General features: G+C 43.1%; 1 long non-coding RNA gene and 1 pseudogene across 1 annotated transcript; both read left to right on the forward strand.

The window, feature by feature from the left end:
- Window positions 1-1,203: 1,203 nt before the first annotated feature.
- LOC100721086 (heat shock cognate 71 kDa protein-like) lies at window positions 1,204-4,670 on the forward strand (annotated as a pseudogene).
- A 147-nt stretch (window positions 4,671-4,817) lies between these two features.
- On the forward strand, window positions 4,818-14,879 carry LOC134477330 (uncharacterized). The gene is made up of 2 exons (XR_010049310.1): window positions 4,818-9,769; window positions 13,300-14,879. It is a non-coding gene; the product is annotated as an uncharacterized LOC134477330 (long non-coding RNA).
- The last annotated feature ends 533 nt before the right edge of the window (window positions 14,880-15,412 follow it).

Raw genomic sequence — 15,412 nt, forward strand, 5'->3', positions numbered from 1 at the left:
TATTTTGAGACAGTTTCACCAAGTTGCTAAATTGTCCAGGCTGGGCTTGAATTTGTGATAATCCTGCCTCTGCCTCTCAGAACACTCAGATTGTAACTATGTGCTACCAGCTGGGGATATAGCTCGGCAGCATAAGCACCTGCTTGGCAAGCACAAGGTTCTGAGTTCAATTTCTGGTACCAAAAAACCCCTATAACTATGTGCTATCATGCCCAACTTTTTATTTTTTATTTATTTATTTATTTTTGGTACTGGGGATCGAATTTATGATCTTGCGCTTGCTGGGCAAGCACTTATACCGCTGAGCTAAATCCCCAGCCCTGGTGCCCAACTATTTTTAAAAACTTAATATATAGGGACGGGCATGGTGGCTCACGCCTGTAATCCCAGCACTCGGGAGGCTGAGGCAGGAGGATCATTGCAAGTTTGAGACTAGCCTGGGCTACAAAGTAAGCTTAAGGCCAGCCTGAACTGCATAGGGAGACCCTGTCTCAAAAAAAAAAAAACAACTTAATATATAGCAGGGAGTGGTAGCACATGCCTGAGATCCCAATATTTGGAAGGCTGAAGCAGGAGGATCGCCATGAGTTCAAGGCCAGCCTGGGTTACATAATGAGTTCAAGACCAGCCTGAGCTAGGGAAACCTGTCTCAAAAAAACAAATAAACAACAAATAACAACAGGCCTCTGAACAGGAATAGTGACAGGGGCCAAGATATGACTGGGAGTAAGGCCCTGATTTCAATCCCCAGCACCAAAAGACAAATAATAAAACCCCACAAAATACTGGTGAAGTTATTATTAAAATACTGGACCGCATGGTGACATGTCCCTGTGTCCCCTCTCCTGAGGAGAATTCATCAGGAAACACCCTGGAGCACAGGAGTTCCTACCAGACCGACAACACAGGAAGACCCAGGCTCTTACACAGACAAGAAAAAAAACCCAAAATGCTGCCCTGTCTTAATGCTCTATTTAAAGTGAGCCGTAGGCCAGGTGTAGTGGTGGATGCTTGTAATTCCTCCTACTCAGGTAGGAGGACCATTGTGAGTTTGAGGCCATCTTGGGCTACATAGTATAGGCAAGTCCAGCCTGAACTACATAGTGTGACTTAATCAATCAAGGCATAAAACTCATTGAATGCACCGTCAGCTTAGTAGGTTTTTGTGTGATTTCTTCACCAACAGAGCCAGGCAAGCAACCAATGCCTGCAGTTGGCATTGATCGTGGCACCACCTACTTCTGTGTGGGCGTCTTCTATCATAGAAAAGTGGAGATAATCACCAGTGACCCGGGAAATCGAGCCACTCCAAGTTATGCTGCTTTCACTGACACTCAACAATTGATCGGAGATGCTGCAAGACATCAAGTGGCAAGGAACCCCACCAGCAATTTTTGGTGCCAAGCATCAGATTGGACATAGATATGATGACACTGTTTCCAGTCTGATATGAAGCATTGGCCCTTCACGGTGGTGAATGATGCAGGCATGCCAAGATTCAAGTAGAATACAAAGGAGAGAAGGGGCTGGGGATTTAGCTCAGCGGCATAAGCGCCTGCCTTGCAAGCAGGCAGTCTTGAGTTTGATCCCCGGTACCAATAAAAACGAAAAAGAAAAAAAAAAAAAAAAAAGGAGACAAGGAGCTTCCATTCAGAGAAGGTGTCTTCTACGGTGCTGGCAAAGATGAAGGAAATTGCAGAAGTTTACCTTGAGAAGACCATTACCAGTGCTGTGGGCACTAGGCCAGCTTCCCCGCCCCCCCAAATCCATTTTATTTCAAGTAGAATACGAAAAAGAAAAAAGAAGAACAAACAAAATAAAAAACTAAAAATTTCAAAGCACATCAAACGGGGCAACAATGGCACATACATTGTACATTGTCATCCTCAAATCATTTACCCAGAGCACAAGACATCTGCATTCAATTTGTGCCAGCTAAATTTACTGACTCAGCATCAAGCAACCAAAGATGCTAGAACTATAGCTGTTTTGGTTTTTTTGTTTTGTTTTGTTTTTTGGGGTGGTGTGTGTGTGTGTGTGTGTGTGTGTGTGTGTGTGTGTGTTTGAGATAGGGTCTCACTATGTAGCTCAGGCTAACCTGGAGCTCACTTTGTAGCTCAGGCTGGTCGTTTTTTTTTTTTTTTTTTTTTTTTTTGTCTTTTTTCGTTTTTATCGGTACCAGGGATCGAACTCACGACTGCCTGCTTGCAAGGCAGGTGCTTATGCCGCTGAGCTAAACCCCCAGCCCCAGCTCAGGCTGGTCTTGAACTCACAACGACCATTTTGCCTTAGCCTCCTGAGTTCTGGGATTACAGGGAGGCACTACCACACCCAGTTTATTGCTGGTCTTAATGTACTTAGAATTATCAGTGAGCCAACAACTGTTGTTATCATTTATGGTTTAGACAAAAAAGGTTGGAGCTGAAAGAAATGTACTGATTTTTTATTTAAGAGGTGGCACTTTTGATGTATCAATCCTCAATATTGAAGATGGAATCTTTGAAATGAAATCTATAGCCTGAGACACCCCTTAGGTGGAGAAGATTTTGACAGTCGAATAGTCAATCATCTTATTCAAGTGCAAGCATAAGAAGAACATCAGTGAGAACAAACGAGCTGTCCGCTGTCTTTCTACTGTGTGTGAATGAGCTAAGAGAACCCTCTTCCAGCACCCAAGCTAGTGCAGAGATTGATTCCTTCTGTGAAAGAATTGACTTCTATACCTCGTTACTCATGCTCAGTTTGAAGAGTTGAACATTGGTCTGTTCTGTGGCCCTCTGGACCCTGTGGAGAAGGCTCTTCAGGATGCTAAACTGAACAAGTCATAGATCCATGACACTGGATGGTATTTCTTCTACCCACATCCCCAATATCCAGAAGTTTCTATAAGACTTTTTCAATCTAAAAGAATTGAATAAGAGCATCAACCCTGATGAGGCTGTTTATGGCACAGCTGTTCGGGCAGCCATTCTATCTGGAGACAAATCCAAAAATGTTCAAGATTTGCTGCTCTTGGACATCACTCCTCTTTCTCTTGGTATTGAAACTGCTGGTGGAGTCATGGCAGTCCTCAAGAGAAATACTATCGGGGCTGGGGATTTAGCTCAGCGGCATAAGCACCTGCCTTGCAAGCAGGCGGTCGTGAGTTCGATCCCTGGTACCGATAAAAAGGAAAAAGACAAAAAAAAAAGAGAAATACTATCATTACTACCAAGCAGATGTAGACCTTCACTACCTACTCTGACAACCAGCCTGGTATGCTCAGTCAGGTATATGAAGGCAAACGTGCCATGACCAAGGGTAACAACCTGTTTGGCAAGGTTGAACTCACAGGCACATCTCCCACACCCCATGGTGTTCTTCAAATTGAAATCGCTTTTAATATGGATGCCAGGGGCTGGAGATTTACCTCAGTGGCACAAGCATCTGCCTGGCAAGTGTGAGGTTATGAATTCGATCCCCAGAACCAAAATACCACTACTACTACTACTACTACTACTACTAATAATAATAATAATAATATTGATGCCAATGGCATCCTCAAGGTCTCTGCAGTGGACAAGACAGGAAAAGAGAACATGATTACCATAACTAATAATAAGAGCTGTTTGAACAAGGAGGATGTAGAATGTATGTATGGTCTGTTAGAGTACTCTGGAGCAACAGAGAAGCAAAAGTATAAAATGAACAAGTTTATTGAGTTGAGGATGTGGAAAGGAGCACACAACTCATGACGGCTGGGCTGCCTCCTTGGACCAGATACAGAGAGCCAGAGAGTTATGTATTGAAGTGACGCATGGTGCGGATATTGATGATGTGTGAGGAACCAAGGAAGGGGAGTTGCAATTAGGGCTGAAGAAGAAGCAGGAAGTGGTAAGCATTCCCACTTTGGCCTTCTGCCACATTAGGCCACTGCCATAACTGTACAGTAATTTATTCTAGGGCAAAACTCTTTCATGGTCCAGGAAGCAGAAAAGTACAAAGCTGAAGATGAGAGACAAAGGGACAACGTGTCCTCCAAGAATTCACTCGAGTCCTCTGCCTTCGATATGAAAGCAACTGTTGAAGGCAAGAAACTTCAGGGTTTCAATGATGAAGACAAACAGAGGATTCTTGAAAGTATAATGAAATCATCAACTGGGTGGAAAAGAATCAGACTGCAGAGAAGGAAGAATTTGAACACCAGCAGAAGGAGCTGGAGAAAGCCCACAATCCCATCACCACCAAGCTGTACCAGAGTGCAGGTAGCTGCCTGGAGGAATTCTGGGGGTTTCCCTGGTGGAGGAGCTTCTCCCTCTGGTGGTGCATCCTCAGGGCCCACCACTGATGAGGCTGATGAGCCCCAAATAGAATTAGTTAGCATTCTTCCACAATGATAATAAAGTCGAAGGACCTAAATTTGTAGCAGATTCTGTGGCAGTTATTAAAGTTTCACTGCTGTAGTAAAGTACTGGGCATTCTCAATACTTTAACAATGGAACATGTACACAGGGAAAAGATAACACTGTACTTTTTAAGCACTGTATGTAATCAGAAATGCAAAGTCTTCAATAAAACTATTTAAAATTGGTAAAAAAAAAAGGTAAAGGCATAAAGCAACAGAGTATACTAAGTATAATGTTAAAATAATTTATGGTAAGATCTATACTATTAAAATATTAGCAAAAAGGTATGTTTCCATTTTTTTTAATTTTATTTTATTTGGTTTCCAAGAGTGAACTCACAACTTGTGCTTGCCAGGCTTGTGCGTGTGTCACTGAGCTATATTACTGGTCCTATGTTTCCATTTAATTAGTTAATGTTTCCTTATAGTACAACCAGAAGAGGTGCACATACATCACAAGCTGCAAGAGAGTAGCAGGTGAGTCCAGGGTGAAAGGCTGGAAATTTTGCATTTGATTTTAATGTGAAGGGGATCTGGAAACATCATGCCAAGAATGAGCTCATCAGGTCATGCTGGTTCTATTGTCTGCCCATCTCAGCTCTAAGGACAGCAGGTGTGTTTGAAGATTGATGTAATGTTTTTGTTCCACATGGTCCAGTGCCCTCGGCATTACTAGAAACAGTCCATCTGAGTAAAATTAATTAGCAAATATGCAAAGATTGACTAATGTTAATGGTCAGAGGAATCAGAATAAAATATACTTACTTGTACTTGCAAGGGAATTTTGAAGTTATATTGAAATAAAGGAAAAAACAGTATTTTTTTTGGTTGTTATTTAGGCTGGCCTTGAGCTTTCAGCAATCCTTTTGTGTGTGTGGCAGATTATAGACATGTGCCATCACACCTGGCCCTTTTTTTTTGTTTGTTTCCAGACAGGATCTGGTTTAGTTGCTCACAGTGGTGTAGAACTCATGGTTGTGTGGCCTCAAAGTATTGAGTAGAGGAGACTATGAGATTGTGGCTTTGCACACACCTCCCCCTGCAAGCTTGCTCCTGTTTTTTGTTTTTTGTTGTTATTGTTTTGAGACAGGGTCTCACTATGCAGTTCAGGCCGGCCTTCACCTCACTTTGTAGCCCAGGCTGGTCTCCATCTTGCAAGGATCCTTCTGTCTCAGCCTCTGAAGTGCTGGGATCATAGGCATGTGCCTATACCCAGCAAACCTGCTACTTTTAATTGCTCATGTTTTTTTTGGTACTGGGAATTAAACTCAGCCTTGTGCTTGCCAGGTAGGTGCTGTGCCACTGAGCTATATCCCTAGCCCAGCTGCTCACTTTCTTTTTTTTTTTTTTTTGTCTTTTTCCTTTTTATCTGTACCAGGGATCGAACTCATGACTGCCTGCTTTCAAGGCAAGCGCTTATGCCACTGAGCTAAAGCCCCAGCCCCTAACTTTCGAAACTCTAGAAAGGCTAAATATTTCAAATAAGAATGTAGCTTTCCCACTATAAAGATAGTAGCATCAAATAACTTTACAGATGTAACAAAGGCTATAATTTGAATGCATCTTCTAATAGAAACATTCTGATCCAGATCTGCCCTGGAATCTCCATAACTGACAGGTCATGACCCTTGGCCAGCCAGCTGGCCACACGCTAATCTCCTATCTCATTGGTCAACCTCAACTACATAGAGAGATCCTGTCTCTAGGGATAAATAAATAGAGCCAGGGATGTAGCTCAGCACTGCAGTGCCTGCCTGGTAAACATGAGGCCCTGAGTTCGATGCCCAGTACCAAAAAAGAAAACAGTAAAAAAAAAGAAAAAAGCCTCTTAATTAAATAAATAACTAGGAATGTTCTGATCTAGAACCAGCAGAGCATATTTGCAGGAAAACTATTTTGAGTGTACTGGTTTCTCCTTACTGCTCACAGTGAGAAATACAAGAAGACACAGATAAATACTGAAGGAAATGGGGCTGGGGGTTTAGCTCAGCGGTGTAAGCACCTGCCTTACAAGCAGGCAGTCATGAGTTCAATCCCTGGTACCGATGAAAACGAAAAAGACCAAAAAAGAAAAAAAAAAAAAAAATTGAAGAAATTGAGCCAGGCGAGATGGCGCATACCTATAATCCCAGCACTCTGGTGACTGAGTTTGAGGCCAGCTTGGGCTACATAAACAAGTTCAAGGCTAGCCTGAATTGCAAAGTGAGACCCTGTCTTAAACAAACAAACAAAAAGAATTGAACCCAGTAGGAATTGAACCCAGTGCTTCTGTGCTGAGGCAGCTCCCAAGTCCTTTTTAGCTTTTATTTATTGAGACAAGGTCTTCCTAAATTTACTGAGCAGATTAACACACTGCAGTCTCAAAGAATCCACAATAAAGCTACCAGGACTAAATGAATTCAGCAAATTTGCATGTTAGAAGATTACCACCCAAAATCATTTGTCATTTTGGGGGTATAGCTTAGTGGCAGAATACTTGCCTAGCAAGCTTGAGGCCTAGGTTCCATCCCCAGGACTGAAAAACAAACACCCCAAAGCAAAATTGTTGTATATCTGAGTATCAGCAATGAAATAATTCAAACAGGAAGTTAAGAAAGCTGTTTCACTTACAATAACATCTAAAAAAAATCTAGAAATAAATTTACAAGATGGTAAAGGGGTGGTATGCTGAAAACTATAATACATTCCTGAAGGACATCAAACAAGAGCTAGGCAGAGTAGCACACACCTGGAATTCTAGCATTTAAGGAGGTTGAGACAAGAGGATCACAAATTCAAGTCCCTGCCTAGGGAAATTAGTAAGATGCTGTCTCAAAATTTTATATATATATATGTATATATATAGTATGGAGCCAGGCATGATGGCACACACCTATAATCCCAGCACTCAGGAGGCTGAGACAGGAGGATCATGGCAAGTTCAAAGCCAGCGTGGGTTACAAAATGAACTCAAGGCCAACCTGAACTGCATAGTGAGACTCTGTCTTAAAAAGACCAAAAAATAAGTCAGGTGTGGTGGCTCATGCCTGTAATCCCAGCACTCAAGAGGCTGAAGCAGGAGGACAGTTGCAAGTTCGAGACCAGCCTGGGCTACAGAGTGAGCTCAAGACCAGCCTGAACTGCATAGGGAGACCCTGTCTCAAAAAGACAAAAAAATAAAAATAAAAATAAAGGATTAGGAATGTAGCTCTGTTGTAGAATTCTTGGATCCCTAGTACAGAAACAAATAAATAAATGAAAACCTTGAAAAAATGCAAAGATCTTCTGTGTTCATGGACTGAAAGCTTTAATATTACTAATATGACAGTATCATCTATAATTCTTAAAAATCTTGTAATTTAGGGGCCGGGGGTTTAGTTCAGCAGTGTAAGTGCCTGCTTGGCAAACGTGAGGTTGTGAGTTCGATCTGTAATTTCCATGTGGCAAGTTCCTTTTTTGTTTTGTTTTGTTCATTTGCTCTTTTTTGAGGCAGGGTTTCATTATATGGTTCAAGCATTAAACTCACTTTGTAGCCCAGTCCTAACTTGCAGACATCCTCCTGCCTCAGCCTCCCACGTGCTGGAATGACAGGTGTGTGTTCCATCGTGTTCAGCTTTTTGTTGTTGTTGTTGTTGTTATTCATAACAAGCCCTTTACAGATATACCTAAGTTTATATTAGGGAGGTAAATTTTAGAAAGTCCCTAGACAACCATAGGAGCTCATTACCAGGGGGAACCAACCACATGACTAGATGTTAGAGCTTTCAGTCCAACTCTTGGACTTTCAGGAAGAATGGGGTCAAAGTCTGAATTGATCATTGATGGCCAAAGATAGAACCAAGCATGCTTCTTAGTTTAAATATGAAGCATCCCCTGAGACTCACAGACTGGGGACCAGACCCCACTGTATTCAGAGGGTTAGACTGTGAGCTGACTGACTTCAGCAATAGACTGACCGATTGAGCTCATGGCCAAGCAGGTTCTTACAAGGTAAGGCCTACTTGGAGGGGACCAGTCAAAGAAGGTGAGGCTTGAAAGGTGCATTCCAGTCCAGGCCTCTGGATTCTCTGACTTCTATTCTCCGTGCTTCCTGGCTGCCACGAGGTGAGCAATTTCCTCTGCAAAGCCCTTTCATACTGATATATCTGATGCAGAACCAGTGAGGAGTGAAACTTCTGAAAACATGAGCCAAAATAACCTTTCCTACTTTAAACTGTGTGTGTCAGGGATTTGGTCACAGCAAGGAAAAGCTGATTAATACAATGTCTATGTGCTGGAGCCTCTATCAAAACCCCAACAGGACAGAGTTTAAAGAGCTCCCAAATCGGTGAATAAGAACACAGCAGCAGCTGCAAGGTAGAACACTCCAAATCCATGATGCCTGAGGCTCCTGTGTTAAAGGTCTCTCTAGACTTCACCCTCCCTGCTTACCTCTTCATCTGGATGTTCATTTGTGTATGTATGTATGTATGTATGTATGTATGTATTTATTGGGGGGTTTTGGAGACAGAGTCTCACTGTGTAGTGCAGCCTGGCCTTGAAATCACTTATGTAGCCCAGACTGACCTCAAGCTCACAGCAATCCTCCTGATTCAGCTTCCTGAGTGCTGGATTATAGGCATTCACCATGGCCAGCCATCTGTGTGTTTGTAGTAAGCAGAGCATGTTAGGGCACAGCTGTAATCCCAGCACTCAGGAGGCTGAGGTAGGAGGATTACCTAGAGTGTAAGGCCAGTTTGGGCAACAGTGAGATCAAGCCCAGCCTGAACTACCTAACAGACCCTGACTCAAAAAAATAAAATCAATAAGAATCTTTTTTTTTTTTTTTTTTTTTTTTTGGTATTGGGGATTGAACTCACAACCTCATGCTTGCCATGAGCAGGCACTTATGCCACTGAGCTAAACCCCCAGCCCAAGAATCTTTTTTAATAAATGGATAAATGGGGAAAGAAAGCAACCCATTCACCTCCCTGGTAAGCAGCTGTGGCTCAAGCAAGCTGCGAGCACCCCAGGGGGAGAACCAGCCAGCGTCTCATGAGATCCATGCCATGTTGGAACTTATGGCACTGGGAAACAAAGAATCTGCTCACCTCCCTGGTAAGCACCTGTGAGCCTACCGGTGTGTGGGCTGAGAATCAAACATCCCATCCTTCTCTCCCCCCCATCCCCGTTAGCAAATGGGAGCCAGATGTCTGAGCATCTCTTGGGAGGATGACTATATGCAATATAGCAAATATGGGGGATTTCTTTCTACCATCTCTTTGAAGGCAAATATTGTTATCACTGTTTTGCTTTGTTCTGATTATTTGTATTGCTCTATTCAATATTCTGTTTTGATAAATTCTATAATATTCTGTGTTTGGTTTGATTTTGCTATACCTGATTGAATGGACAACTATTGTGAAGGTAAGAGGTATACTATGGTACCTGTTACTATTATTCCGGCATCATGCTGTGAAGTTCTGTATCCATTTCACTGCACTGTCTTAATTGGCTTTGTTCTGTTGTATTTTACTACCTTCAGAATAATAAGAAAGAAAATTATAATGATTCACCAGTGGTAATAAAATTAAGTACATGGGGCTAGGGATTTAGCTCAGTGGCATAAGAACCTGCCTTGCAAGCAGGCGGTCGTTAGTTTGATCCCCGGTACCGATAAAAAAATTAAGTACATACTCTTCATACACAAAAGAAATAAATGGATAAATTAAGTACATGTGTGGGGCTGGAGATTTAGCTCAGCGGCATAAGCGCCTGCCTTGCAAGCAGGCAGTCGTGAGTTTGATCCCTGGTACTGATAAAAACGAAAAAGACAAAAAAAAAAAAAAAGTACATGTGTCTTGCCCATTTTTTTTTCTTTCTTTTTTTTTTCTTTTGGTGCTGGGAGTCAAATACAGAGCCTTGCATATGCTAGAATGGTGCTCTACCCTTGAGCTACACCACCAAGCCATTAAGTTACTTTTCTGTTGTTAGGCTGGGTAGACTGAGAATTCATGCACAGTATAAATTTATTTCACTCATAGTTCCACAGGCTGGGAGTGTAAGACCTGGGGCCACAGTGGCTGGAGTCTCCTTGCTGCACTGCAACACAGCAGAAGGCCAAGAGAGCAGTGAGGGTCCAGGAGAGGGCTGGACTCACAACAGACTCTCAGGTCCATTCCCAGTTATTTTTCACTACTGAGGATTCAATCCAGAGCCTTAGCACTGAGCCATAATCTCAAGTCTGTTTGTTTTTTGCTTAAGACAGGTTCTGGCTATGTATTTCGGGCTGGCCTTGAACCATGGCAATCCTCTTACCTCAGCCCCCCAAGTGCTAGGACTGTAGTGCCACCATGCCCAGCTCTTCTAGCTTGTTGTTTTTTGTTTTTTGTTTTTTGTTTTTTTTTTTTTTTTTGGTACCAGGGATCGAACTCACCACCTAGTACTTGCCAGGCAGGTGCTTATGCTGCTGAGCTAAATCCCCAGTCATCTTCTAGCTTGTTAATTGAACACAATAAGGGTGTCATGAGAGTCTTAGAGTTTGAAGTAGAGAAAGATAGTCTCGTGTCACTGAAACCTCAATTTGTGGTAAGGATTTGAATTTTTTTGTTTTGTGTTTTAGACAATGTTTTTCTATGTTGCTGGGGGCTGGTCTTGAGCTCCTGGACTCAAGTGAGCCTCCTGCCTGGGTCCCAAGTAGTAGGTGTTATAGGTCCACACCACCACACCCTGCAAACTTGTGGGATCTGATGTTGCCTTTGGGCAGATAGTCAGACTTGAATTAGAGGACACTTGATGTTATGGTTTATATTTGGACGTCTCTCAAAGCCTCATGCATTCATAGGTGGGAATTTTGGGAGATGGCTGGATCATGAGAGTGTGGTATTCACCTATGCATTAGTCTACTGGTAAGTTTAGAGTTAAATGTAATGTTGGGAGCTGGAGCCTACTCCAAGGAGGTGACTCACTGGGGGCGTGACCTGGATAAGTGAATCTCCTTCCCCACTCCTCCCTCTCCTGCTTCTCCTCCACTACTCTATCAGATTTTTCCTCTGTGCTACCCTTCTGCCATGCAGCTCTGCCTTGGAGCCAGCCAACTATGGGCAGACACCTCTACAAACTGTGAAACCTCTTTTCCTTTATTTTGTGAATTTGGGTATTGTGTCCCAGTGATAAGAAACTGAGACCCAGCCACTCTCTGCTGGGTGTCTGGGAAGAAATTCTTGGTGTCTGGAAAAAAATTCTTCTTGCATATCTTGGGTCAGAAGAGTTGAAATCAGGTACAGTAGTGTAGGTTAAAGCAGGAGGATTGCAAATTTGAGCCCAGCCTAGGCTCAAAATAAATGAAAAAGAACTGGAGGTGTGGCTCAGTGCAAAGACCCTAAATTCAATCCCCAGTATCACAACAATGACCAGAAAGGGTTGAATGAGAGTAGGATAGGAAAAGCATGCCGTTTTTTCTTATCCTCCCACACAGACTCCACCAGCTCTTAGCCAAAAGGCTGAGAAGCAATCTCCCATACAGACTCAGTGTAGTCCTCGTTAAAATTCAGAAACAGAAAAGCTAGTCCTCAAATCAAAATGGAATTGGAACCTCTCTGAGATTTGGTGTCCACAACATGAATATAGCAACATGGGGAGGAAAGGGAAGGAAGCTGGGTCAATGGGACCTAGTAAGGATCTAAAGTGAAACCTGAAGCTCACAGGAAGAATGAAGAGAGACCTCAGTGAAGACAAGGAGGTGGTGAGAAGAGCTTTCTCTCCTTAGCCTGGGACTCATTGTGTGGGAGGGGCAGCTCAAACCTGCAGACACATGGTGACTACTGACAATGCCAGAGGCCTCCATGATGAAATGCACCAGTGGAGTGCAGCAGTGGAGGCAGCAGACTACAGTAGTTGGTGAGTTATTTGGGTTCAGACATTCCCAGGAGAGGCGTCTAGCCCAGAGCCATCTTGAACAGAGGCCAACTGAGCTGGAATTCAGAGCACCTACAGCCTGGCTCCAGCTCGCAGCTCCCAGGGTCAGGGTGAGGTAGAACTGAGTTCAGATTCGCAAGAGGCACATAGAGTGTTGCAGGCTGAACAAATAAGGTTTCAACCTCACAAGCCAGAAACCAGCCTAAAGGTCAGTGCAACTAAAAATACAGGGCTGTTGCCAGGCGTGGTGGCTCACGCCTATAATCCCAGCACTCGGGAGGCTGAGGCAGGAGGATCGTTGTGAGTTCAAGACCAGCCTGGGCTACAAAGTGAGCTCAAGGCCAGCCTGAATTGCATAGCAAGATCCTGTCTCAAAAAGACCAAAAAAAATAAATAAATAAATAAAATAAAAATACAGGGCTGCTAAGATTATTCATTGCATCACAGATCTGGGTTCTGTCTGCCTACTTTGTCAACTGGTGACAGCAGAGACATGCCTTGAAGTGGACATCTTTTTCTTATTTTGTTTTTGTTTTTTTGTCGGTACTGGGGATCAAACTCACGACCGCCTGCTTGCAAGGCAGGTGCTTATGCCGCTGAGCTAAATCCCCAGCCCCTTTGGTTCTTTTTTTATTTTCTCATTTTTGTTTTATTTTCTTTTTTATTATTCTCATTTTATATGTGAACACTGTATGTAGTTTTTGGCTGTTGTTGTTCTGTTCTGTTCTTATTTTTATTTCTTCCTTTTCTCTTTCCCTCCTGTCTTCTTCATCAGTTCCCCAAGTTTGTGTAATCTCCCTTGGTCCTCCAGCCTTACTTGTATCTCTGCTGCTTCTTCCATTTATATCCCCCCCCCAGCTTCTTTTAAATTTTCTCCCCTGAGGATAAAATTGCCATTTTGAAGATTTATGTACTGCATACAATTTTCTGGTTTGTTTTAGATTTTGTTATATAATTACAAAATTTGCATATGGTGAAAGATGGCAAATTAATAGTTACTTACAGTTTGTCATTTTCTTTCTTTTTTTTTTTTTTTAAAGGACTAGAGAGCACTCACGGGTCTGGAACCCCCCGGCCAATCGGCCTGGGTGGTTGGGAAGCCAGACTCGAAGAAACTGCTGGGCTAAAGCCAGCCCAGTTTGTCATTTTCTAGGCTGTTTAATGCTGTTGTTATTGTTGATTGTACTACATTAGCCAAGGTGACATAACTGTTCTAATCAGCTGTTCTTCATAGTATGCCAAGACTGAGACTGCCTAAGGGTCATAAGCAATACTGCAAGCCAGTGCCAAAGAAACAGGGGCTGGGACAAATAGGCAGCAACTTCTCATCCCCAGTAAACTGAGAAGATTGGATCTCACAACAGACTCAAAACCCAAAGGCCAGCTATACCTGGAAGATACTTCTGAGGTGTAGTTATTTCCTAAGCATTGTAAAGACTAGCAATAAAGCTACTTCCATAAGCAATTTGCAATCCTTGACACTGGAATTAAACTAAAAGAAATGGAATATAAAAATGAAATCTTCATTTATTTTGCCTATTATGGATTAAGAACTGGTGGTCAACTTAACGCCAGCTGGATTACATCAGCATGGTGCTGAGTGTAGATGTTCCACCTGAGGAAAGTTGCCAGCATAAATAGAGACATGGAGAAGGAGAAACTATTGCAATGAGGCGTTGAAACATTTTATGTTCTCTATGTGTTGTTCTTTGAGCCATTAGGTTCTCCTATAGAAGCTTTGGTCCTCACATTGAGCATTGCTTCCTGGCTCCTGAGGGAAAGACATGTGCCACTTGGTCTCTAGGATGAACTTGTCACACTGGCTTCCTGGCACATACTTGACTGTGCTTGTTGTTGGAGGAGCTCGGGGCCTGCAGGTCATTGAGGATGGCTGTGGTGCTTTTCAGGACAGCCCTGATCTTTGTTGTGAAATGTGACTTCTCAGCTCCAGCTTAAAACCCTCAACCTATCAGGACAGGTCCTTCACCCTGCTGGCATGGATTTCTTAGCTTCCACCATTGCTCTTTGGGCCTTCCCAGCACAGATCTGTAAAAGAGACTGGCATGAGTCCTTGTGGGCTCTAGGCCTCCAGTTGGACTCATGGGAAGAGGCATTGTCACGAGCTCTGGGTCTTCATCTGGACTCATGTGGGACATTGCTGTGGGATTCAGGGCCTTGGCTGAATATTCTATGTCTTTGGTGCTGTGGATAGATTTCCTGCATTTTGTTGTGTTAACTCTGGGTGACCATCATAAAAATAATATTATAAACTCCATGTTCTGATTCTAATTGTTCTCTGCACAGCCCCTGACTACAACCATCACCCCTTTGTTTATTTGATCCCTGCAAAAACCAGATGGATGGTGGAGGAGGACAGTGAACAACTGCAAACTCAAACACAGCTAGAGCTAATTAACAGGGCCTCAAGTGTGTATATATTCAGCCGTTGCCCTTGGCAAACACTGTTTTCCATTTTTGGGGGGCCAGAGATTAAACTTACGACCTCACATTTGCCAAGCAGGCACTACGCCACTGACCTAAAACCCTGGCCCAACACTTTTTCTTATTCCTATCAGAAAGGAGATGCTGGGGTTCAGGATGAGACTCTAGGGGACCAGAATATGCCACCCTAAAACATACTTCTTTGGAATATTTGAGCCAGCTGTTCTGAGATACTGAAGATACAGTAGTAGCTCTAAAAACTTGTCCTTTCTTAAAAAAAGCAAGAAATCAAGCCAGCAAGTCTGCCAGATATGGTGGTTCAAGTCTGTACTCCCAGCACTTAGGAGGCTGAGGCACGAGGATCACTGCAAGTTCTAGGATATCCGGGACTGTATAGCCAGCCTGAACTACATAGTAAAACTCTGTTAAAAACTAATAACAAAAAAAGTAAAATATCTGTATCAAGAGCCCTAAGCCCTGAGAGCTGCAAGTGGTCCAGACCAGGTCCAGTAGCTACAGGCAGCCCAGCAAATCCAGGTTGCTGAAACCCTCGAGGAGCCAATCCTACACCAGCAAATCCAGGCTCACCTGATTGCTGGCCAGACTCCTACTAGGGATCAGCAGATTTAAATCTGGGCCATGGAGCACTTTCCCCACCACATGGGCAGCACAGCTCACGTGAGACGGGGAGCAGTGGTTGGTAAGGCCAGT

This window comes from Cavia porcellus, unplaced genomic scaffold (assembly GCF_034190915.1).
Source record: "Cavia porcellus strain 051 isolate PalLab524CR breed Dunkin Hartley unplaced genomic scaffold, mCavPor4.1 scaffold_8, whole genome shotgun sequence".
NCBI classification, from domain to species: Eukaryota; Metazoa; Chordata; class Mammalia; order Rodentia; family Caviidae; genus Cavia; species Cavia porcellus.